Source organism: Callithrix jacchus, chromosome 10 (genome assembly GCF_049354715.1).
Source record: "Callithrix jacchus isolate 240 chromosome 10, calJac240_pri, whole genome shotgun sequence".
NCBI lineage: Eukaryota > Metazoa > Chordata > Mammalia > Primates > Cebidae > Callithrix > Callithrix jacchus.
Genome location: NC_133511.1, coordinates 25,809,371 through 25,835,492, shown reverse-complemented (window position 1 = coordinate 25,835,492; position 26,122 = coordinate 25,809,371). Strand labels below are relative to the sequence as shown.

The following is a 26,122-nucleotide window of genomic DNA, read 5'->3' as shown; positions in this document are numbered from 1 at the left end:
GGACACGTGGGACACCTTCCTGTGTTTGAAACATTTTGAAGAAGGAGATCCTGTAGGCTCGCTGTGTAACGCTTGGTTGATCCAGGAGCCCTCACCCTAATTATTTTCTTCTGTAGTTCTGACCCATTTTTGTAGATGCTCAAAGGAATGGAGACCGTCACCATTTGCTATAATAAGAGATCCCCGCTGCCAATGAAAAACATTATTAGACTCCTACTATGTGAAAGGGTCTCTGCAGATTGGAATAAAGGAATTAGAAGGCACATTCTTTGACTGCATATATAGGTATAAGGAAATACGAAAGGAAGCCAGTAACAGAGGCAATGTGTGCTATGTGTCAAATCTTCCTCGATTTTTCTCTGCCTGTTCCCATTGTTCCTGGTCCATACATCACCTCCCAGACCGCAAGTATCACATGACATTGCAATGGTTTGTTTTCGTGTTTGTCTCCCCAGAAGACTGGGCTCCTTAAGGTAGCACTGTGTCCTTTTCCTCTTTGCATGAATCCCTGAGCCCTGCCTCAGTATCTAGCTTATAATAAGACATGGTTTGGCTGTGTCCTCATCCATATCTTATCTTGAATTCCTGTATGTTGTGGGAGGGACCTAGTGGGAGGTTATTGAATCAAAGGTCTTTCCCATGCTGTTCTCATGATAGTGCATAAGTCTCACAAGATCTGATGATTTTGTAAGGAGTTTCCCGGCACAAGTTCTCTCTTTACCTGTCACCATCTACATAAGATGTGACTTGCTCCTCCTTGCCTTCTGCCATGATTGTGAGGCCTCCTCAGCCATGTGGAATGTAAGTCCATTAAACCTCTTTCTTGGGCCGGGCGTGGTGGCTCACACCTGTAGTCCCGGCACTATGAGGGGCTGATGATCATCTGAGGTCAGAAGTTTGAACCATCCTGGCCAACATGGTGAAACCCCATCTGTACTAAAAATACAAAAAAATTACCTGGGTGTGGTGGCAGGTGGCTATGGTCCCACTACTCAGGAGGCTGAGGCAGGAGAATCACTTGAACCCAGGAGGTGGAGATTAGGAGCCAAGATCACACCACTACACTCCAGCCTGGGCGACAGAGCAAGACTCTATCTGAAAACAAACCAACCAAACAAAAACAAACCCAAAAAACCTAAATGACCAAACAAAAAACCTCTTTCTTTTGTAAATTGCCCAGTCTTGGGTATGCCTTTATTAGCAGAACTAAAGCAGACTAATGCATAATAGATGCTCAATAAATGTTTGATGGGTTAATAAATGAATGGTAAAGATAGTTTTCTCATAGATGTTCAGAGACTACAGGGACTACTGTGGGCCAGAATGCTCAGAAAATGTTTGACAAAGGCAGTGAAGCATCTACTATATGCCCAACTTCTAGTGGTGGGAAATGAGTAACAATAATGTAGTTAGAAAGTGGTTAAGTTGGGTAGGAGAAAGCCCTCTCACAACCAAATGCTAGCTAATGTTTTCCAGGTGGTAACTCATGGCCTCTGTTCTCTAACTTGACACACAATGGATTCTGGGACAAGTGGCCAATGCATTGTTCTAATTTGTGACCAGGTGTTGAGCCATAGGGACCGGGGGTCCATCCTAGGCATTCCCTTGGGTGCAGGAGCACCAGCTGTTGCTCTGGTTTTCTGGAGGCTCCTAGAATCCTGCTCTCTCCACTAGAGACTGTGCCCCCTTCTGAGTTGGTCCCTTTCCCTCTTGCTCAAATTAAAACAGCTAATTTTAGACACTTCCTGATTACTCCTAGCTGAGTCTCATTAGCAGATTTAAAACGTTTGGAACCTCAGATGGAGAAGGAACAACTTTCATTGGTCCTGGTCTGTTTTCCATCTCTACATTGCTGTTGATGTTGGCTGCCTTGGAGAAAAGCAAAATGAACTCCCTCCTAAGAGTGTGGACCACAGGCTGTTGGCTGAGTGCCTGAATCAGTGGGTGAGGGGTGAGGGAACACATGTCCAAAGGAATATGACCACCTCTGGTGGCAGGCACATGTTTTGCTCATAACACACCTCAAAAGTGCATAGACAGTCATTTTTCATTTATACATTTATTCAACATTTAGGGATCACTTAGCATATACCAGCTTCTGAACTGTCTCATATCCCACTTACCATACCCAGGTTGTAAGAATACAAAAGCATTTTATGAATGGTTCCTGCTGGCCGAGAACTCACAGAAAGGGTGCGGTAGACAAGCATATATGATGCCAACCCATGGGATTCATGTACAGGTGTGCAAAGGGCACTGTGGTAGAACAACACTAACAACAGAAAACCTTTATTGAATATTTATGTTCCAGGTCTAAGGATTTTACAAGTGTTAATTCTCACAATAACCCTGTGAGCATAGAGAAGGACCACCTAATTTAGTGGGGAAGTGGGAAGCAAAAAACAGGTACATCTAGGATGGGAGGCCATTTAGGCAGATGGAATGGTGTGTACAAAGGTGTGGAGGCATCTCGTGTAAATGGAACTGGGGGATCTACCTACCTCTTCCTGCAAGTATTTTTCTCTGTCATGGAGGAAAAGCTTTCTGTAAATATCTTGCAGTTGATAATGCCTGTTGACTAGGAAATGGATTTCAAACACCTCCAGGGCATTCTCATTCCTTTGAAGACAGGCTCCAGCAAAAGCACCACTCTCCCTGATAGGGGCATGTCGGGGGACATATGAATCCCCCACCCTCACGGTCACCCTGTCCCTCTTTCTCGCTCCCTTCTCTGCTCCCATAAATGATCACAGTAGTGTTCTTACTTTCAGTCCAAGCCTCCTAGGATTGTTCTTTTCTCCATTAACCCAGGTCATTTCCCAGTGGAATGGATCATTAGGGTCTCTCTCATCTCATCTCTTATGATCCCAGTCATCCTGTGACTGTCCCTAAGCAGGATCCATAACCAAAAGATGTCTCCAACACATGCAAGATAGACTATCATCATCCCCACAACCACCATCATCATCATTGTCATCAGCGTCTGCACACGGCCTGTGCTGGACACCACACAGCCTTCTGACAATCTGTCCCCTTCTGACAATCTGATGCCAGACTCAGGATTCATATGGGATCTAAACCAAAGACTTACATGGTACCCAAATTCTAGCATGGGACTTGCAGGAGGTGGGGAGTTGCGAGTGCAATCTAGGTGACATTGGAGATTTCTGGACAACTGAGAAAAGTGATCCTGAAATGACATTATGGTTACACATAGTGACTTCCAATCCCCAGTCAGACGGCATGAGAATCATGGTACTTCCGGCCTTCACTGACACTTTTCAAGGACTTGACACTCTCCTTGAGTTCAAGACCAAGGAACCATAGCCTTTCCCCTCTCTTTCCACATCCTTTGTCCTAAATCATAACAAAGAGAAGTACAAAACCTGGCCTGCAACAAGGGAGGCAGGGAGCCTGGAATCTGGCCTCAGAGAGGACAGGATGATGCCTGGTGAGGAAGCCAGATTCCCTCCCACCTGGTGTCTTGGCTCCATGGAAGGACCCTCTCCAGAGCACTTGAGGTCTAGAGTCCTTTTTAATGGGAACAAGAGACTTGTAAATCCCAAAGCCAGACTCCCTTGGAAGCTCCTGGCTCAGCTCTCGCCTCCCGGGCTCCCTGCCATGAGGAGCGTCTCCCAGACTGCTCTCCCTCTCTCCCAGCCGACTTCACGCACTGACTTTTGGCTCTGGTTGGTGGCAGCCTATGCCCTGCCTGGCCTGAGGCCTCCAGCCTGCTGGGGTTACTATGAATGAGCATATTTGGGCTGAATGGCAACCCTCAAGGTTTTCTGGAATTTGGGGACACTGGTTCCTGATATGCTGACCTAACATTTTGGGGAAGACCTGATAGACTAGGTTTTGATGAGGTCCCAGTCAGCCAGCCATCTGACTAGTGGAGGTTACAGGAGGAGGTATTCCAGGAAAAGTCCAGTTGAAATCGATCTGTTACCTCCCTTCAGTGGAGGCTCCAACACCCAGGCCCATCATTCTCCCTGGGGCCTCATCCCAGGGTGTTGATCCCACACCAGCTTGAGCCAGCTTCCAAGGAGTCTGTCTCCTGCTGTGATGACGGGGCTCCCAGCCCCTCCTCTCGCCGCTTCCTTTTCCAGTCAACCTTGTCCTTCGTCTAGAGGTCATGAGCAGAGACCTCCAGGTGCAGCCTGTGCTGGGCTAAGGGAGTCAATCCCACAATCAGGCAGATCTGTCAAGAGAGCTTTAGGGATTTTAATTAGGAGGGCCAGCTGGGCTCCTTCTTTAGTCCCCCACTGCACCCCCCAGCCTGGCTTATAACTTGACTTCTTAAGATGGAACCAAGGGAAGGAGGGAAAGGAAGAGAAGGGAGCATAAATTACTAACCTCACCTCTTCCCTGTGTTTTAAAAATTACCTTGTATCCAGTCTCCTTCCTTTTTTTTTTTTTTTTTTTGCAGTGTTGAGGAGGGGTGACGGGGTCTCATTCTGTTGCCCAGGCTGGAGTACAGTGGGCTGATCATAGCTCATTACAGCCTTAAACTTCTGGGCTCAAGTGATCCTCCCAAGTAGCTGGGACTACAGGGCATAACTGGATATCTTGTTTGTTTGTGAGGCCAGGTCTCCCTGTGTTGCCCAGGCTGGTCTCAAACTCCTGCCCTCGAGCAATCCTCCCACCTTGACCTCCCAAAGTGCTGGGATTACAGGTGTGAGCCACTGTGGCCAACCATTTCTTAATTTCTTGAATTCTGGTGTCTTAGGTCTTTAGGTGTCCTCAGCGTTTGCAGGACAAAGTTTTGATGGAGGAAATGGATCCCTGGAAGTGTTGAGGATGGAGTGTCTTTCCCTTGTGTTATAGCTCGTCAGTCACGGGGCTAGGGCTGGAACCCAGACATCCCCTCTCTGGCCTTGACTGACAGTAACCAGGTAAAAATAACCTGGGGGCACCAGGAGCCTTGGGGTCTGCTCTTGCTCAGGCCCTACCTTGCAGGGTGACCTTGGGCCAGATTTTCCTCCTCTTCAGGTCTGTTTTTTTTACAGGAGTGGAAAAATTTTTCTGCTTTTGAAGCCATTCCATTGAAGCAACTGCAGGAAAAGGAGTGATTATACTAGTAGCAATTCGAATCAAAGGTGGAAGGGTCTTGAAAGAATTTGGTGGTGGGGCTGGACTATCGTGTTTTGATTTAAATGTGGCAAATCCTAGGAGAGAGAGGCTGTTGGCCTTGGAAGGGCTCAGGGCTGATGGAACAAGAGCTGCTGATGGAGAAGATGGCTGTGACGGGGACAAGCACATTGCTGCAGGCCCTTGGTCTGTTTATTTATTTTATTTATTTATTTTTGAGATGGAGTCCTGCTCCGTCACTCAGACTGGAGTGCAGTGGCGCGATCTCGGCTCATTGCAACTTCTGTCCCCTGGGTTCAGGTGATTCTCCTGCCTCAGCCTCCTGAGTAGCCACACCCGGCTAATTTTTAAATTTCTTGTAGAAATGGAGTTTCGCCATGTTGCCCAGACTGCTCTCAAATTCCTGACCTCAGTCGATCCGCCTGCCTCGGTCTCCCAAAGTGTTGGGATTACAGGCGTGAGCCACCGCGCCTGGCCCCGTGGTCTGTTCTTGAAGATTAATTTCCTCTCTCAGGGCAGTTCAGAGGAGCTAGAGTTTGAAGGCACAGAGCTCTAGGAAAGGGTTTCCTGATTACTGGGCAAATCTGAGACCCCTCCCTCTGGGGCCTCCCATTCTCTACCTCATCTCCCTGTTGCTCTCTGTCACCAGGTATGTCCGAACCTCTTGGGTCTCACTGTCTCGGGGTCTCACTCTCTCTGTGGGAACCTTCCCCTTTGGGACCCAATTACTGGAACATCTAGAAAAGCGTAATTGAATATTTGTATTGAAAACAGGAGCCAGGGCCCCAGCCTGACGGGAGGAAGCAGGGGGACAAGAGGAGAGCTGTGTTTGCTTTTCATTCCAGATTAGAGACCTTTAATTGTGCTGAGAGCAGAAGTTGGAGCTGGGGATAATGAGTCTGAAGTTTGTTTTCTCCCTCAGGCTGCCCCTCCCTCTGCCTACCCTCCCTGCAGGGAAGGGGGTAGGTCAGAGGGGCTGGGGTGTGTCTGAGCTGCAGTCCACTGGGCATTCTGTGCCCTGGGCCCCAGCCAGGGTCTCAGGAGCTGGAGCTGACTGCAGCTATGCCCGGCATAGGCAGGAGCTGTGCCGATTTGCATATGTGCACTTCAAGCCTTGGGTGCTGGGTCATGAGTGCCTCCTTGGAAGACTCTTGGCCAATGCGTGTGCATCTGGGTGTGTGAGAAATGTGCTGTTGTTGAGGACAGCGAGAGTTGAGTACCTCCGCTGCCAGGAAGCTAAGTCAGCCACATGGGAGTGTGTTTCAGGGAGGCCTGAAATGTGCCATTAATCTTGCTCTTTCTGGAAGGCGTAAGATGCCATTTCTGTGAGCTGCTCTGCGCTTCTTGTGGCAGAGACCTGAAGTTTCTTGGCCAGGCCACCCCTGGAAGAGTCTTCCCATGAGCAGGGAACTAGCTGGGCTCCTGCTTTCCCCAAGTGAAAGCTGTAGCAATCCTGGGGTCCCACGTGCCTGTCCAGCTCAGAGGCCCCGTGCTCATGACTGATTTTGATCTGAGCAGAATCTGCCTATGTGAGGCTGGGCCACTTGTCCTCGGTCACACAGAGCTGAGAGTTGGTGGGGAGGGGTATCTCCATCTTCCCACGAGCCTGCTGACTCTCACGTGGCACTCGCATGCTTGCCATGTGTGAAGACCTGCTCAAGTCCACACACCCCACTCTAGGCTGAACAAGGAATTCAACCCAAGTTTGTTTGCCTCCAAAACCCATGCCTTCTCCTTAGGGGCTGGGCAACAGCATCGAGGGAGTAAGCAGCCAGGGTGGAAGGACCCCAGTGGAGATGAGATTTCATTCCTCTGGCTTTTTTTCTAGAGGAAGATTGAGAAGAGGGCCAGGAGATGCCTGGAGGTGATCACAGCTCCTGCACCTGGCTGGTCACTCACAGTGTGCAGATGGAGGCAGCGAGGCCAGTGTCAGCCTCAAGCCTGCCTTTCCCTTCTCCCCAGCCATGCTCTCATGCTCCTGCCCTGCTCTGCTGAGATCTAACAGCTGCCATTAGTGAGTACCTGCTTTGAACGGGGCCTCCTTTCTTCTCCTTGCCTGGTAGCTGCAGTGTGCTCGGCCCATTCTAAGTGCTTCACATGGGTTAACACATTTCAGCCTCGATACAGCCACAGGAAGGAGGTTCTTTATCCTGATTGTAAGTGGGGAAACGAAGCACAGAGGTGGAGTGACTGGTTTGCTCAGTTAGGGGTCAGTGTCTGCTTCCAGGTTACCCTGCTTACTGCTCAGCATGTGGCCCGAGGAGGATGCTGCCAGCCCTGCTGGATACCCACCCCACACCACTCCAAAGGGGCCTAACCGTGCTCAGAGGGGCGGGATAGTCACCATTCTCTGGTGCTATAGGTCAGAAGAGGCAAGCTTAGTTCCACTTTGTACGGGGCCTCCTTCATCTTCCTCGCCTGGTAGCTGCAAGGTGACTGGGTGTGGGGGTGCAGGGCTGTGAGATCCCTCAGCACATCAGAACTGGGCTGGCCTCCTGTCTTCAGACTCCCCCGGTCCACGTGCCCCTCCCTCAAGTGGGCCACTGTTCTCCATGCTCCTTCCTTGGGGCAGGGATCTGTTCTTTGTCAGCCTGGCCGCCTTGGACGTTCGGAGAGTCTCCCGGGAGGCAGGGCTTTGGTAGTGGCAGTGGTGAAGTGTGGAAGGGGAGGGGACATGGACAGTTCCCATGTGCCACCCTTGCCTGGGGGTAATGGTGCACTGAGGCGCTATAGGAAGTCACAGGTGGTCCCTTCACCTGGCAAATGATCCCACTTATTCTGAAACGAATGTCTCTGCTCTGACACTCTCTTTTCCTTCTATCTGTGTGTTTATACACGGGTGACATGAGGGCTGCTGGAATAAGTACACACTGAAGTCTAAGGGGATGGGGAAGCTGGAGAACTGGAGGAGGAGAAACTGAGTAACAGACCCCAGAGCTCAGGATCTGCCTGTGATGCGTCCCATCCACAGGCCCTGCCGTCCCAGTTCTCCCAGGCCGGCTGAGCCAAGCTTCAACTCACTGCTGAGGCCAAGCAGAGCTGGGAGGATGCTGGGCTGGCTCCCTTGCCGTAAACAGTAGTAGGAAAATGCAGCTGTTTGTATATAAACTAAAGCTTGTTACAGTCCTGGAAGCTTCCGACTTGGGGGCCCACAGGCTTGGAGCGGAGAACATTGTGGGGAGAAAAATCATGTGTGAGCTGTTACTGCTAGGCCCTGAGGCTCTGCGGCCCCGCCTGGCCCTCCATCCCGCTGCCCAGACCTGCCCTGCTGCCCTCCCCTCACCCCGACAGAGCTCAAACACAGCCCAGCTGCAGGAACATCAGCCTCTCATTACGTCCCTCCACCCCTGCACAAACACAGCAGGTGGGGTGTGGGGCGCCGTGGGCAGGGTCGAGAGGCCAGCCTGGGATTTGGCCTTTCTCAGGGTGCTGAGAAAGTGTGCTGAGGGGGGTGCTCAGGACACAGTGGGGAGGTGTCCTCTGGGCTGCTCACCATGTGCTGTGGCTGGGCTGGGATCAGACCCCTGCCATCCATCCATAGGCCTGCCCCATGCAGGGCCTATGGAGAAAGGTTGAGGACTGAGGCAACTAAGGAAAGCTGCAGTGGGACGAAGCTCATTCCATTTTGACATTAACTGGTTATGCAAATAGCATGCAAATTGGCCCTTTATAGTGTCTTAGTCAATAGCCAGGCATTTTTTATCTTTGGCCTGCAGCTTTGGTCTCAGCAGATCTCAGCAGGTCACCTGGTGGGAGGGGGAGGCTGTCAGCTTTAGAAGGTGGGAGGGGAGGAATCATCACTTTCCTCTGCCCAGTAGCTGTCACACGAAGGGGGCAGTGGAGGCAGATAGGCCCTGGGGGTCCCTCTGGGGCAGCCTGCTGACTTTTACAGGCTGGGTGTGGTGGGAGCAGGCGAGGGCGGGAGGTTGTGCTGAGCCTGATGGATGGGCCCTGGCGGCAGCTTTGGCCTCCCCGCTGGGGCTAGGGGCCCAGGCTCAGCATGGTGAGGTCAGGCTGAGGGTGCAGGGAGCGCCTGGTGGCTTAGAAGGGCTGCTGATGAGAGGTGGGTGTCAATTTCTCAGCTGAAAAGCTGTGGGGAGAGAGGAGGAACAGATTCCATGTGGAAGAGAAGTTACACATGGGCGACATGGTCAGTGTCCATAAACGGAGTGTTTCTATCTTGCTAAACGTAAAAATTCTTGAGTTTTGTATGGGTGTGGGTGCATGTGTTGAATTTAGTATGCAGGCCAAGCAGATACTGACTTTCTTATCGTCATCTTCTGCCCTACCCCATCCCCTGCACTCGCACACACACTCACCCACTAAGCAAGACACCATACACAGTCATACAAGACACGATACACAGTCATACAAGACACCATACACACACAGTCATTCAAGACACCAAACACACACAGTCATACAAGACATCATACACACACACAGTCATATGAGACACCATATACACACAGTCATACAAGACACTGTACACACACAGTCACACAAGACACCATACACACATAGTCACACAAGATACCGTACACACACAGTCACACAAGGCATCATACACACAGTCACACAAGATACCATACACACACACAGTCACACAAGACACCATACACACACAGTCGCACAAGACATCATATATACACAGTCACACAAGATACCATACACACACAGTCACACAAGACATCATACACACACAGTCACACAAGATACCATACACACACAGTCACACAAGACATCATACACACACAGTCACACAAGATACCATACACACACAGTCACACAAGACATCATACACACACACAGTCACACAAGACACCATACACACAGTCACACAAGACACCATACACACAGTCACACAAGACATCATACACACACACAGTCACACAAGACACCATACACACACAGTCACACAAGACATCATACACACACACAGTCACACAAGACATCATACACATGCAGACTCACACACACACATACTCATGCAAGACACTATACACGGACAGTCTCTCACACACACTCATGCAAGATACCATACAAAGGCACACAGCCATAAAAGACACCATACACACACAGGCTCTCACACACACACACAGTGTCACACTCACTCATGCGAGATGCTATACACACAGGCACACACACTCACTTGCGCAAGACACTATACACACACAGGCTCTCACACACACATATCCCTTTCTTTTATTAAAAAGATAGAAACCAGTCAGGCGCAGTGGCTCACACCTATAATCCCAGCACTCTGGGAGGCCGAGGTGGGTGAATCACAAGGTGAAGAGATTGAGACCATTCTGGCCAACATGGTGAAACCCCATCTCTACTACAAACACAAAATAATTAGCTGGGCATGTTGGTGTGCGCCTATAATCCCAGCTACTTGGGAGGCTGAGGCAGGAGAGAATCACTTGAACCCAGGATACGGAGGTTGCAGTGAGTCGAGATCACGCCACTGCACTCCAGCCTGGTGAAAGAGGGAGACTCCATCTCCAAAAAAAAAAGAAACCTAATTTTCATGGAAACCTGCCACCACTTAAGTGACTGGAGTGTCTGAATTTCCATCCTGTAAGTAATGTAAATGTACATAATGTCTCTCTCCAATCTGTTTCTCCAGCGTCCCACAATGCAGTGGCTGAATTTCCTTCCACTCAGACTTCCAGAAAGTCCACTCTGTCCTATGCAAGCTCCACACCCCTCCCTCCTTATACATCCAAGGATGTCGGGGTGATGTGGGGGGCAGTCCTGCTTGTTCAAAACTAGGACCCAGCTTCCTGTCCCCACAAACACCATCAGAGGCTATTTACTTACCTCGGGGACATTCTAGCCCTGGGTGAAATCTGCACGTGTCTGAACTGGAGGTGAGTTGGGAAGTGCATGGTAGGTGGTTTGGAACTTCTGTGGGACCCAGGAAGTGGCTGCCACTGTCTTCTCCCTTCCTATTCCCTGCGTGGTGGTCAGGTGTGCATCATCTGTTGGAAGCCCATCCAGTGGCCCGGAAGCCTGGGCACTCGGCCTGCTTGCTGGGGAGAATCTTGCTCCATTAAAGTGAGTGCTTTCCAAGACTTTGGTGAGGGAGGGGGGCAGATGGAGACCACAGTGCGGGAGCAGGGGCCAGCCGAGAGCTTGTCAAACTGGCTGCCTCCTCACTTCATCAATTCCCCTGTCATTTCCCCGGGATACCTTGAGTTTGACCTCAGCGCAGGGAGCAAAGTTCTTTCTTTGTCTCCTAATAAACAACCTCAGTGATTGCTGGCCTCCAGCTGTTCTGTGGCCCTGTGGCCCCATCCCCCTCACCCGAGAGGCGCTTTCTCTCTGTGAAGTCTCATTAACCGGAGGCTTGGGGCCAAGGGAGGGCTCTGGCTGGCCACCTCTCTCCTTATTAGCACAATCATCTCTGTCTGGAGTGATGGCCTAGCTCTTCTAGAACCCTGTCTGCTCAGAAGCTCCTCCTAGGCTGCTGGAAAACACTGCTCTGGGTCCTCAGAGCGACCAGGGCATTTCTCCCCTGAGGCCATTAGCGCTGGGTATGGGGGCTCACATAGATCTTTTCAGGGCCCATAGGAAGGCAGCTACTGATGGATCGGGTCCAGGAAAGGTGGGTCTCAGTGCATCCTCCCTGAAAGCCAGCTCTGGTCTTCTGGTGGCTTTTGCCCATGGGAGGCCTGTCGACTCAGGCTGCCCAGAAGACATTTCTCTGTGTGCAGTAATTCTGTTTCCTGGCGTAGCTCTCTCTTCTGTTCCAAATACAATGCAAACCCTGAGCTGGGTGCAAACAATCTGATGCAGAAACTTGGGATGTTCTCTGCAGGTGGATTTCTCCCTGGACATCTGAGTGGGAGACTGGATTTTAGGCTCTGCTCTGTGCAGGTCCCCTCACTTCTATGTAGACTTTGCTCTGCCAAATCCAAAGTACTTTCCACTTCCTTTTTCTAGAAACAGTTATAGTGGTTAAGAGTCAAAGATGTGCAGTCTGGGCTGGGCGCGGTGGCTCATGCCTGTAATCTTAGCATTTTGGGAGCGTGAGGTGGGAAGATCACTTGAGGCCAGGGGTTCAAGATCAGCCTGGCTAACATGGGGAAACCCTGTGTCTACCAAAAATATAAAAATTAGCTGGGTGTGGTGGTGTACACCTGTAGTCCTAGCTACTTGGGAGGCTGAGGTGGGAGGATAGCTTGAACTCAGGAAGCAGAGGTTGCAGTGAGCCGAGATCGCGCCATTGCACTCCGGCCTGGGTAACAAGAGTGAAACTCCGTCTCAAAAAAAAAAAAAAAAAGATGAAAGATGTGCAATGTGACAGGCCTGGATTCAAATTCGTATGCTGCCACCTATTGGGTGGGAGGGGAAAGTTTCTGAATCTCTCTGAGCCTCAGTTTCTGCATCTGGGAAATGGGGATGCTGACAGTAATGCTGACCATAGGTTACTGAGAGTATTACAAGAGGGGATGCATATAACTCACACATGAACTAGATTACCCTGAGGATGAACATCGTGCATTTGTAGCCTTAAGGAGGGTTTTGCTCTTCTGTATGGGCCAGGAATTATGTACTATTCCTTCTTGTCTCCCCACAGGGAAGGTCTAAAACAGCCCAGAAAGAGTATTTCAGTGGACGAAGGTATTTCTATTTTTAAAAACGACATCCAAGTAGAAAGTCTCAGAAAAAATACTGAAGGCCCTGGTAATACTGAGAACATTTGAGAACAGGAAGAGGGACTAAGTGGCCAGTTGCAGAGGCGGCAGGAATACTTTTCCTTCTATGTCCTTTTTTTTTTTTTTTTTGAGACTGAGTCTCCCTCTGCTAGGCTGGAGTGCAGTGTTGTGATCTCGGCTCACTGCAACCTCCTTTTCCTGGCTTCAAGTGATCCCCCGACGTCAGCCTCCTGAGTAGCTGGGATTACAGGCACCTACCACCATGCCCAGCTGATTTTTGTATTTTTAGTAGAGATGGGATTTCACCCTGTTGGCCAGGCTGGTCTTGAACTCCTGAGCTTAGGTGGCCCACCTGCCTCAGCCTCCCAAAGTGCTGGGATAACAGGCATGAGCCACTGTGCCCAGCCTCCTTATATGACCTTTTGTCTCTTGTTTTATGTCTGCATCATATGAAAACCACTAGAAAAATTAATAAAATTAAAAATTTAGTGTTGCAGACATAACAAAGTAGATGTACTGGGGGATAAAGTTTTTCGGGCTTTCTTGCTACGTGAAACCAGTATTCGGCTAGCAGAGTTAGGCAAAGGCTAATCGTGAGGGATTCCTCGGAGGAGAAAGGCATGGAGATTGTGGGGCATAGGGCCCAAGGCCACCAGGACATCCTGTGTCTCTGTTTGGGGGAATTTCCTCGGCCGGCTACTTTTTGCCCAAGTGCTTTGTCTCAGCGACTCTTCTGTGAGCTGAACACGAGCCCGCAGCCTTCATGTGCTGTGAGTGTGGCTGTGGGCGGGAGGTGGGAAGATGCCGCTGCAGCGCCTGGGCCCTCTTGGTGGGGCCTGCCTTTCCCCTGCATGCCTCGCTCCCTTGTTAGAAATCTGTCTTTTCTTCAAGGCTCACCTTACATCTCACCCCTCCATGAAGTGCCTCCTGTTCCTACCAGATAAGACAGACTTTACCCCCCATCCTCTCCCATGTGTTCTGTTCATTCCTCTTTTCCAATTCTTCCCGTGGCATTTTACATTCTCTGTGTTTGGATGCCGTTTCCCCTGTTAGCTCTGAAGCCCGTGGAGGACACAGCTGCTGCTCACTCATATCTTAGAAGTTTCACCGTTCCCAACCCAGGGCCCAGGACATAAGTCTCTATCCACATTTGGGAGTGCGTGAGTGGGTGAGTCAGCAGCCTGGAGGCCTCAGAACCTCCTAGACAGGCCCTGAAATGTCCTGAGTCTTTGAACCTCAGTTTTCCATCTGTAAAACGGGGATGGCAGTCATGGAACCCACCTGTGAGAGATCGGCTGTGCTGTGCTAGGGAGTTCTCTGCTGCACCGTTGGCCCTGATGGATGTCTCTAAATTTAGGCAGCGCTTGCTCTCTTTTTTTTTTTTTTTGAGACAGAATTTCGCTCTTGTTGTCCAGGCTGGAGTACAATGGCATGATCTTGGCTCACTGCAACCTCCGTCTCCCGGGTTCAAGCGATTCTCCTGCCTCAGCCTCCCGAGTAGATGGGATTATAGGCATGTGCCACCATGCCTGGCTAATTTTGTATTTTTAGTAGAAATGGGGTTTCTCCATGTTGGTCAGGCTGGTCTCGAACTCCTGACTTCAGGTGATCCGCCCGCCTCAGCCTTTCAAAGTGCTGGGATTACAGGTATGAGCCACCACTCTGCCAAGTGTCCTTGGACTTCTTGTCAGCTCTGCTGCATACAGAGCTTGCCTTCCTCCCATTCTCCACCTGGCTTCTCCATGCCACATGCCGGAAGCTTAGCCAGCAGTAGGCTGGGCCTAACCCTAGGGCCCTCACCCCCATACACAGAATGGTCAACTCTAAGGAATCAGCCCCTCAGTGCCTTTACCTGATCACTGCCCTCCCCGTAGAGCTGCAGAGCCCAAACTCGCCTTGCCAGCCAGGGCAGAAGGAAAAGGCTTTCTGTGCCTGCCCCTCCCTGCCAGACCTCACAGAGGTTATGCCGCTGAAATGCTGACCTCCTGTCTTCCCTTCTACCCGCTTTTATTTTCTACTTTATGCTTTTCCTCCTTTCTCACTTTATCTTGCTTCCTCTTCTCCAGATTGTTAGTTCAAAACAATAGATAGGTGCAGGCCGCCAGTGAGGCTGCAATGAATGAGAGGCGCCGGGGAGCAAGGCAGGAACAGCTATTGCTTTCGCTGATCACCCGTTGCTGGCCCACCTTCTCGTTCTGCTTCCAGGAGGAGCTCATGGGTCCTGTTGAGTGAGAAGGGGCTTCTTTTTACCCATCAGTCATTGCTTCCTGGTCCTTCTAGCTCATATGTGCCTGCGATCAGACCAAAGGAGGTCCAGCTCTCTGTCCAGGTCTTTCCTTATGACCTGCACTACCTCCTAGGAAAGAAACAAACTCGGGGGAGAGCAGGGAAGGGCCCACTGGAGTAAGGGTCTCGCTGCAGTTTTTCTGTTAGCAGAACATTTCTGTGTAATGCATAGAAGGGACTTTATGCATTCAGGTCCCCTCACCTGACTCGGATGAGATCATGTGTCCTTTCCTCCGCAGGAGGACACCTTCTCCCATAATACAGTACCACAGGCTGCGTCCCCCATAGTACGGCAGGGAGCGAGGCATCTAGGGGCTGGAGGAGTGCAGTACAATGTCACCAAAGGTGGGACAGGGCCCATCACAGGCTTTGTTCCCCAGTCACGGAGCAAACACCATCCCTGTGGGATGGTAGAGATACAGGGAAGAGGCCACAGCCGTTGGCAAGCAGGTGTGCTTTGCACCCACTGCCACACCCTGGCAATCTCCTCTTCCCCTGCCTCAACTGTGTCTTCCACAGTCCTCGGCCCTGGTGTAAGTGCCTTCAGATTTATATGGTGCTATTTACTGGCGCTCTGCCAATTAGTGACACTTTGAAATTCCCTTATATGACGCACTGCTGCTCTGACAATAAACAAGTCATTAGCTGGGTCGGAGGGCAGCTTCCAGCTGGGTTTGATTCATTGTTTCTGAACCGGCTCAAGAGGCTCATTAAGATTCAGGGTCTCCAGCCCAAGGCTCGGGAAACCCCTGAAGCTGGAAGCAGATGGGGCTTCTGCGCACCTAGGTGGTGAGTCGCCGTTGACCTGCCTTTCCCTTCTGATGCTCTGTGAGACTCATCCCCCCACCACTGGAGGGGATACTAATCGCCACCGCAGTGTCACCCTCCTTTCATAAGACACTGACACAGGACAAAGGCCTCAGCAGTGAGTAGATGTGAAAGGACAGCAGGGAATGATGAAAGGAGGCCGGGTGGAGAGGCTTGGGTGCTAGAGGAAGGAGGGGTGGGCATGGGAGAGCTAGAAACTCCAGTGGGTGATTTGGGGTGGAGAAAAGGTAGTGGACACCTGAGCAAGAGCCCAGCACATTATGTCCAGTTTGTGTTCTTCACTTGCAGCTCCAAAGGCTGTGAGATCTGGAAGGGATCTTGGACATCACCCAGGCCAAACCCTCATCTCCATTTTACAGATGCTCAAGAAAGGTGAAGTGACTTCCCAGTTCGCCCAGCTCATACACGCCTGAGATCAGATTAAAGGAGGTCCAGCTCTTGGGCCAGATCTCTCCTTATGACCTACACTAGCTCCTAGGAAAGAAACAAACTCCAGGGAGGGCAGGGAAGCATCCTGCCCTGGGCACGTGCTCACTGCTGCTGTTCCTCCTCATCTCTGTCCTTACACTCCCTCCTTCCATCACATCTCATGCCCTGCTGACTTCTGAGATTCTGCTTGTCTAAAGGAGTCCTGTATGGGTGTCTAAGGATGTTGAGTGTGTGAATGGCTAAATGAGGAGGCTCATCATGGAGCACCATGCTAGGCACTATAGGAGAAAAAAAGTGCTTGGCATTCATGACCTGGAATGGAAAGCCCAGTGAAAAAATTACCAGCAAGTAAACACAGAGTGTAAAGTCTGAGTGGTGAGCTCCACCAGCTGAAGCCACGGTGCTATTCCACGGGGGACATCAGGTTGGAATATAGCTCTAGGTGCTAGGCACTATGGTTTTGATGCTGCCCTGGGGCTGTGATCTCTAGTCTATAAGAGGAAGATAGCTAAAATCGAGATCTATGCAAAAACTGGGCTCCTGTAAGAGATAAACCCTCAGAGAAACCAGGACTAAAATAATACCAATCACAGGCTTAGGGTAGGGACAGTTAATCCTATCCCGACTGGGGCTCTGAATAGAAAAAAGTCTTCTGTGAGAAATAGAAGCTCCAGGCCTGAACCATATGTGACTACACTGTCTGAATTTCCACTGCTGGAATTCCCAAGCTGTAAAATTAATATAAAAATAGGTCTCAGACCAATAAAACTCATGGGATATCAAGAGAAGGAAATACAAAACTATTTGGGAGGAATGTGCCCCAGAGCAACAGCATCTCACAGCAAAATCTAATCCCCTTTGAAGTTGCCCAAACAATAAAAACGTTACAAACCACATCGGGAAATGATATACTATTAGAGAAAGTCAGCAAACATATCAAACTAGTTTAGCATTCCAATAGCATAAAACAATGTGACAATCTGAAAGAGACCTTAAAATAACTACATTTAAAATAATTATAAAGATGAAAAAATAGAAACGTAAAGAAAATGTAGGATATTGTGGAAGAAACAGGTAAATTTGTTAAAAAAAACAAGAACTTTCTAGAAATAAAAAATATACTTATTAAAATAAAGGCTCAAGATGTGTCAGACAACAGATTAGATGAAACTAAGCAGAGAATTAGTGAACTGAAAGATAGATCAGAGGAAATTACACCAAATGTGGCATGGAAAGAGGAGAGAGAAAAAAATGTGAAGAAGAAGCCAAAGCCATAGAGGATAAAATGAGAGAATCCAAATTACCTTTACAGGGAGTTGGAGAGGAGAAGAATATAGAGAATAGGACATGGCAACATTCAATTTTCCAGAATAGATTAAAGGACACTGTCCTCAGATTAAAGAAACATTGGGATTTCTGGGGAAAATACATAAGAATAAATCCACAGAGATATGTGAGAGTGAAACTGGATTTGAGGAAATACAGCCAGTGTGTGGAGGGAAAGAAAATTTTAAGAGGTTGAAAATATGGTAAGGCTGATGAGATTTAAGAAATAGGAAGAAAATATGAGGTTTCAGGCTCTCTGATTAGTTTCTAAGTGGGTTTTAATGCAATTTGTTTTGAATTAAGTTACCCCCCTTTTTTTTTATTAGACAGAGTCTCGCACAGGCTGTGGTGCAGTGGCATGATCTTGGCTCACTGCAAGCTCTGACTCCCTGGTTCAAGCAATTCTCCAGTCTCAGCCTCCTGAGTAGCTGGGAGTACAGGCATGTGCCACCACACCCAGCTATTTTTTTTTTTTTTTTGTATTTTTAGTAGAGGTGGGGTTTCACCATGTTGGTCAGGATAGTCTTGATCTCCTGACTATCCACCCACCTTGGCCTCCCAAAGTGCTGGGTCTACAGGCGTGAGCCACTGCACCCGGCCAAATTAAGTTACTCTTAAGACTCTAGATACTTGTCTGTAAACCAAAGATTTCAGGGGAAGCTCTCCTTGCCTGCACATTTATTTCTAGTTTCTGTTCTTCCCAGTTGGATCCCCTGCCCTGTCCATGACTCTTTAGTCCTGGCCAGGCAAAAGTTACCCAGCTGATCCTATTCCACTCAGAAATCCACTCATAATCACTATATTGCCCTTTGAGGCCTCTCCTTCCTGTTGGGGGCTGAGTTGAAATTGGACTATCCAACCTTCCTGTCTCTACCTGTGGTCCTTGAAGTGGACAGCAGGGGCATGCCCTACTGCATCTGTGCCTGGTTAGCAGTGTCAGTGGCTTCAGAGGAACAGAAAAATCTGGGCATGATAATTGGCTCATGAAAGCTGCATGTTGCTGGAGGGGGTAGGAGGGTCTGGAGAGGAAGGGGAGCAGGCTTAATGGGAAGCAAATGCTGCAGAAGAGCCTGTGCACATCCTCCCCCCATTCACGGCCATTAGCATTCCTCAGACACCTGCAGGCACTTGGCCCTGGCTGGGCATGGGATGTGCTGGCTCCTCCCTGCTGGCTCATAGAACAGAAAGATGAAGTTTGGTTCTCATTAAGGGGGCAGGGGTGGACGTGAGACAGGAGAACTCTTTCTTGTATCTTTTAAGAGCACGTGTTTTTCTTCGGTTGTTGTCAAATTCTGCTTCATCTTACGGTTGTTTATGGCGTCGGAGAAAGAGCACTGGACTTTGGGTTGAGTACCAGATCAACCATTCCTAGCTTTGTAACCGTAGAAACAGCACCAAATCTCTCTAATCCTCAGCTTCCTCCTGGTTAGGAATAATGGAGGAATAATTTTTACCAAACAGGATTACTTTGAAGAATAAATAAGGCAGACCATTCGAAGGCAGAGAACAGCACGATTACGAAATGGACACTCAAAAACTTTGAGTTTCCTTTATCCCAGATCGTAAATATCTTTGGAGAAGGAATGTGTCTTATGCATCTTTGTAACCCCCAAGGTGCCTGTCGCGGTGCCAGACACCCAGAGTAGAAGATTTAGTCAATGGGGGTGCAGTGCCTCCCCATGCTAAGCTCCCTCACCCTCCCACTGGGACAGGACAAAGGTCAGCTCAGAAGCCAGATGCCAAGAAGAAAAACGACCAGGTCCTTGAAGAGTCATTGAAATGGGCCTGTGGCAAAGCAGCAAAGGGGCAGGATTTCTATGAAGCCACTTGAAGAACCTACTCCGTCTGGGTGCTGGGGGACTTGGTGCTGCAGGAGGCGGAGGGGACTGCACCGACAGAGGCACCCAGCCCTGTCCAGGGAGGGATGGCATCTTCCTCTACTCCCACCCCCCACTTGCAGGTGCTGGCTTCTGGAGGATGCTGTGGTCTCTGGGGCTGGCTCTCCTTCAGCCTTGAAGACCTCTCTGGCTGGGGCTTCTGTCCACCTGCTCTCCAGCTGCTGCTGCTGGAGGCTTGGTTGACTTAGGCATCTTCCATGCATCTTTAATCTGTCTTCACTCAGTGCCAAACATCTGCAGAGGGGATCTACTGGCTGTTTATTTTCTGTTTGTCTTGGGTGTGACACAATCTCTATTCTTCACTTTAATGGCTCTTCTCTTTATGATTATCATCTCAACCCCTCTGTTTATTTGCTTTCCCCAAACACCAACCACTTTCCCTCTGCTCTCCTGGATTGGCCAAGGCCCATGCCAGCCCTCCCTGCTTCCTCTCCTACCAGCTAAGGGCCCTGTGCGCCTGGCTGGGAGCCTCACTCAAACCAGATGTGGTTTCCTCCTCTTCCCTCCTCCCTCCTCCCCCTCCTCCCCCTCCTCCCTCTCCTCCTCCTCCTGAATTGCCCAGGGCTGCAGGGGGTCGGGGAGCAGAGAGGCTCTCCACCCACATCCTGTTCTCCCCCTTCTGCTTCCCTGCCCAGCTCTGTGGCCCACACTAAGGAAGGAAGGGAGCACAGTGCACACCAGGGTACTGTTTAGTCCCTGTGATGAGGGGTGGTGGACAGGGCTAAGCAGCACTCTACCCCTAAGAGCATGGTCTGTAGGGGGCCTTGGTCCCGTCTCTGCAACAGAGCTGCGTTGGAAGGATTTCGCATCGTCCATGCAAACTCAAGAGCACTGGTGGTGTCAAGGCCCCTCTGCTTCCATATTGCCCAATGAGCAATATTTTATAATTGCACTTTTACATCCACTGTCCCCACACCTTCACCACAGCCCTGGATACAGGATCCTCACCTCCTCATCACGGAGGAATCTGAGGCTTCAGCATCACTCAGCTGATAAGAGGCCAAGTCAAGATTTGAATCTAAATCTGGTTTGATGTGAAGAATGGCCAATTGGTTTAAAAACGGGTCCTGACTTTCTTGACCTGGCCTGGTCTGACCAGTCTCAACACCTGGGAATGAACCTTTTTTGATGAATAGAGTCTGGGTTTGGGGTCAGCAGCCATCCTGAGACACTTCTGTTTCTGGAATTATTTCTACCTCTGGCCATAATGGGTCACTGAAATTCGACCTTTGGGATTTCAGTAGAAGTGACAGAGATGATATGATGGCTGTCACTGTGCAAAGAACACTGGACTCTCTAAGGATACGGAATGCAAGAGAAACTGAAGATGAACTTATCAGAGGGGTGAGTTGTGGCAAAACTTCAGGCCCAATACAAAATCACCAATTAACTGTTCAGCCGGGAGCAAGGCCAGGCTTGGCGGGGCCTGAGCTTTTACAATGTGGTGGTGGTAGTGGGAACTCTTTTTAAGTAGAAGAATTCACAAGTATGAACACAAATGTACCAGGATTCCTCTCAGGAACTTGCAAAGAGCCTGTGCAAAGGCCATTAGCTTACTGGAAAATCTACCCTGAATAGGGCTAAAGTGACAGATTTTCAGCTAAAGCTGTAGTTTGGGACCAACTAGGACAGTGGTTGGTGGGCCTAAAACTCACCTCAGGCATGTGTTCAAATGCAGACCGTGCGTTACCCCTAGAATTTCTGCCTTGGTGGGTCTGGGGAGGGGACTTGAAATCTGTATTTTTGTTGAGTCCTCCAGGGGATTCTGAAACTGGACAAGTGAGAACTAAACTCTTAAGAAACACGGGGCCAGGAGTGGTGGCTCACACCTATAATCCCAGCATTTGGAAGGCTTAGGCAGATGGATCACCTGAGAACAGGAGTTTGAGACCAGCCTGGCCAACATGGCGAAATCCTGTCTCTACAAAAATTTCAAAATTAGCGGGGTGTGGTGGTGTGTGCCTGTTGTCCTAGCTACTCGGGAGACTGAGAAGGGAGCATTGCCTGAGCCTAGGAGGCCAAGACTGCAGTGATCTGAGATCAAGTCACTGCACTTTAGACTCTGAACTTTGAGACTCTGTCAAGAAAGAAAGAAAGAAAGAGAGAGAGGGAGAGAGAAAGAAAGAAAGAAAGAAGGAAAGAAGAAAGAAAGAGAGAAAGAGAGGGAAAGAGAGAAAGAAAGAAAGAACAGAAAAGAAAGAAATCCAGTCCCACACTGTCATGAGGAAGTCAGGCTGGAGAACAGGAATGCTCACCAAAGTCATACAGCAAACAGGGGTTGAAGGTATAGCTGGGATTGGGGTCCTGTCCCCAGTTTCTTGTTCTCTCCTCTCACCAGCCTATCACTGATCAGACTTCACTTCCTGAAGAAGGTGGGTTATTAGTGTGGGGAGTTTGCAAAGGGGACATGAAACTGGGCTTTCTCTAGCGGCTTCCAGAAAGAAAGATGTCCTGGGCTACCTGGGTCTCCTGAAAGGTGACAGACCCCATGGCCCCAGAGGCGGGGCCTAGATCCCAGGGGAGGGAAACTTAATTGCTGGCAGGTGCTTTAGTAGTGGGGTTGGAGCCCCTCCCAAAGTGCAATGTCCATGGGATGGCAGTTCAAATGCCTTCCAAAGCTCCCAGGTCAAAGGTCACCATCAAAGCATTCAACTGGCAAGGCACTCTCATGAAGAAGTCAAATACTGACTTGTCTCAGTATAAACTCTGTTTGTTTGTTTGCTTTGGCCGGAGGTCTAGTCTAAACATGCAAATGACTCATCCGCTGATTAATTAACCTCTTCTTCCCAGGAGTCTCTTCCTAAAACCCCTTAGCTAGCAAGAAGGCCAGAGGCAGGTAGGGAGGACTGAAGTTGTCTCATCATTGCCCTGAGGAACAGGGAGGACAATGGAGAAAATCGGGAATGGGGAAGATGGAGAGGTCTGGAATGGTGAGAGCCGCGGTCCCTCCCATTTCTGGGGAGCCCCCTCTGCAGGGGGACGATGCGGCCAGTGCCCCTCCGTGCCAGCTTCACGCTTCTTGGAGGCCCCTGCATCAACCCCACCAGGTCTGAGCCCTGTGGGGGAGGTGACAGCCTTCAGTGTGGAGGAAGCCAGCTTCCTCCTTGGACTAAAGGGAGGAGGAAATGGAGCCTCTTCTCTGCACAGCCCCAGGGGATGCCATCCACGCAGTGTTCTAGAGTTGTGTGGCAGCCTGGCCTGCTCCTGAGAGCACCACTGCGCACTCCTGCCCTGTTTACAGTAAGAAAGGGCAGGGACAGGAGGGAGGGAGGGAGGCAGGAAGGAAGGCAGGCAGGAAGGAAGAAAAGGAGGGAGGGAGGGAGGCAAGGGGAGCAGGAAGGAAGACAGGAAAGGAAGGAAGGGAGAAGGAAGGAGGGAGCGGGCGAGTCTTCCCTGAATGTGCTGTGGGTCAGGCTGCAGGTGGGGGTGCTCAGGTGGGCAGCCAGGATAGAGGCTGGGCTTGGCTGGGGTTGGGACAAGGAAGCTGCCAGAGGAGGGCCCAGCCCCTTGAAAGCTGCTATTGTTTGAGGTCTGTGCTCGGAGAAGCCCCGAGTAAAAAGAGCTTGTTAGAGAGGCCCAGGCTGGAGACAAGCTGCTCTCAGAGAGCCAGTGAACCGTGCGAAATGACTTAAACTAACATCCCTGACTGCACTGGGCCGGACCCGGGAGTCAGGGCCGTGCGCTCATCAGAAATTCATAGAAGGTGCCCTGCCGCTCGGCTTTCTCTGGCCGCCTTGTTCATTGAGCGTTTTTTCTTTCCAGTCCCCCGGCTCTGAAAGGGAGACAGGGGCTGCCTGATGGGGAAGATCAAGTGGCCTTTGAAAACCTCTCTCGGAGTTTATTAAACCCAGGGGCCAGGGCAGGCCAACCTGGAGGCCCAGCCAGGCCGGGCTACGCCCACCCCGGGCTCCCCAGAGGGGACCTGGCGTGTTCTCATGTCCCAAACTTGGCAGGTCTGTGCAGAGGGATGATGGGGTGGGAGAGTGGGATCCTGAAGAAGATAGGAGGATGTGAGGGAGGGGGCTGAGCAAAGGGGAGACCTGCCACCCCCAGAGATGACAGGGCCTTCTCTCCCTGGGCCCCCAGGACACCCCCTCCTTCCTGCTGGAACTCGTGTCTCCGCGAGCTCTCCTGAGTGTTTGTGCTCAAGGTACACAGAGAGGCGAGTGGGGGGAGGAAAAGACTATGGGGTCTCTGGGCTGCATCACAGCTCCCTGACCAAGTAAGGGCAGGAACGATGCTGTGCAGACGATGCCTCATTTCCAGAAGTCCCTCAGAAAAGGAGAGGTGAAAGACCTCCCCTGGCGATGTCCAGGGTGCCCGCCCAACCCCCATTGCAACACACATCCCAGAGGGACTGGCCTTTGAGAGGGCACCCAGAGCGGCGGGCTGAAGTAGACTCGGGCACAGAAAACTTCCTCAAGAGGGCCTGATGACCTGCGAGGCCGTCAATGCCAGGGACGGCTACAGCGGAAGCAGCCTTCCACCAACACTCACGTGAAGGCCTTCTGGGTGCCAGACCCACCCCAGACACTGGGCACACAGGGTGAGGAAAGCAAAGCGGTGGGTGTGTCTTGTTCCTGAGAGGGTGTGGGACCCTCGGTCATCAACACGGGTGAGTTCTAAGCCCCGCTGAGCCACTTCCTAGCTGGGTGACCTCAGACAGTAACTGTGCTTCCCTGAGTCCCAGTCCCGAAGGAGGATGCAGAGCTGGTGTAGGGAGGCCTCTTCTGCACATCAAACTACAGTAGCTCCTTTACCAGTTGACATCCTGGGGAATCTGAGGGAGATGTCTTCTGAAAAGGTAACTGCTTGTTTAAAAAGTTGAGGCCGGCACACCTGTAATCCCAGTGATTTGGGAGGCTAAAGTGAGAGGATCCCTCGAGGCCAGGAGTTTGAGACCAGCCTGGGTAACATAGTAAGATTCTGTCCCTTCAGGCATGGTGGTTCACACGTGTAATCCCAGCAGTTTGGGAGGCCGAGGCGGGTGGATCAGTTGAGCTCAGGAGTTCGAGACCAGCCTGGCCAATACAGTGAAACCCCGTATCTACTAAAAATACAAAAATTAGCTAGGCGTGGTAGCCGGTGCCTATAATCCCAGCTACTTAGGAGGCTGAGGGAGGAGAATCACTTGAACCCAGGAAGCAGAGGTTGCAGTGAGCCAAGATCGCACCACTGCACTCCACTGCACTCGAGCCTGGGTGACAGAGCAATATCTCAAAAAAAACCAAAAAAACAAAAAAACAATAATTCTATCTCTACAAAAAATATATATGTATGATGGTGGTGGTGTGCACCTGAGTCCCCGCTACTTAGGCAGCTGAGGCAGGAGGATTGCTTGAGCCCCAGAGACAGAGGCTGCAGTGAGATATGATTGCACCACTGCACTCCAGCCTAGGCGACAGAGTCAAACTCTGTCTCTAAAAATAAATAAATAAATAATGGAAGACCATCAGCCAAATTCATGCCCCTCCCACCTCCCCAGCGTTCGCATAAGCATTTCATCTTTCTGTCTTGTTTCGTTTACAGTGGCCACCTTTCGGACCATCCCTGGGCTCCGACGTGCCTCCCTCTGCCTGCATTCCCACTGGATGCCTCCGGAGAGTTCTTCTTTCCCATTCCAGCTTTGCATTTGGAATCCAGTTCTGTCTCGACCCCTTTTTAAACTTTTCTTTCAACAAGTTCAAAGTCCTTTACAGTTTTTCCTGAGCTTCTTTTTCTCATGCATATATATTTTTAGAGAATAAACAGATGGGAAGAGTCTGAAGATACAAAGTGAGTCACGTATGGTAGCAGTCCCTGAACCCTGCATGTATGGCAAGGTGTAGGGAATGGCCCTATTCTTCCTAGGTTGTAAGCATCTTTCTCTAGGGCCAAGGCAGCTAACAAGAAGTGTGAAGGCCTTAACCCCCAAGTTAAGGCCCGGCCTACTTGGCCTGTTAAAAATATGGCTAGTCCTAGATCCTTGACCCAGCAATCCTGTTACTTTGTATATACCCAAAGGATTATAAATTATTCTACTCTAAAGGCACATGCACACGTATGTTTATTGTAGCACTATTCACCATAGCAAAGACTTGGAACCAACCCAAATGCCCAACAGTGATAGACTGGATAAGGCAAATGTGGCACATAGACACCATGGAATACTATGCAGCCATAAAAAAGAATGAGTTTATGTCCTTTGCAAGGACATGGATGAAGCTGGAAGCCATCATTCTCAGCAAACTAACACAGGAACAGAAAACCAAACACCGCATGTTCTCACTCATAAGTGGGAGTTGAACAATAAGAACACAGGGACGCAGGGAAGGGAATGTCACACACTGGGGCCTATTGGGGTGAGGGTGGGGGACAAGGGGAAGGAGAGCATTAGGACAAATATCTAATTCTTGCAGGGCTTAAAACCTAGACGGTTGATAGGTGCAACAAGCCACCATCTCGCATCTATACCTATGTAACAAACCTGCATGTTCAGCATATGTACCCCAGAACTTAATGTAAAATTTAAATAAATAAATAAAAAGAATATGGCCAGCCCCTTGTCCCACAGATCCAGGAGCCAGGAAGGATGTTGGGATGGCTAGGGACCTTTTA

The 26,122-nt window shown here is 50.1% G+C and overlaps 1 long non-coding RNA gene across 1 annotated transcript; it reads left to right on the top strand.

Moving 5' to 3' along the window:
• Nucleotides 1–652: 652 nt before the first annotated feature.
• Nucleotides 653–25,300, top strand: LOC144577967 (uncharacterized). Its single transcript, XR_013522820.1, has 2 exons — nt 653–801; nt 25,055–25,300. It is a non-coding gene; the product is annotated as an uncharacterized LOC144577967 (long non-coding RNA).
• Nucleotides 25,301–26,122: the final 822 nt, after the last annotated feature.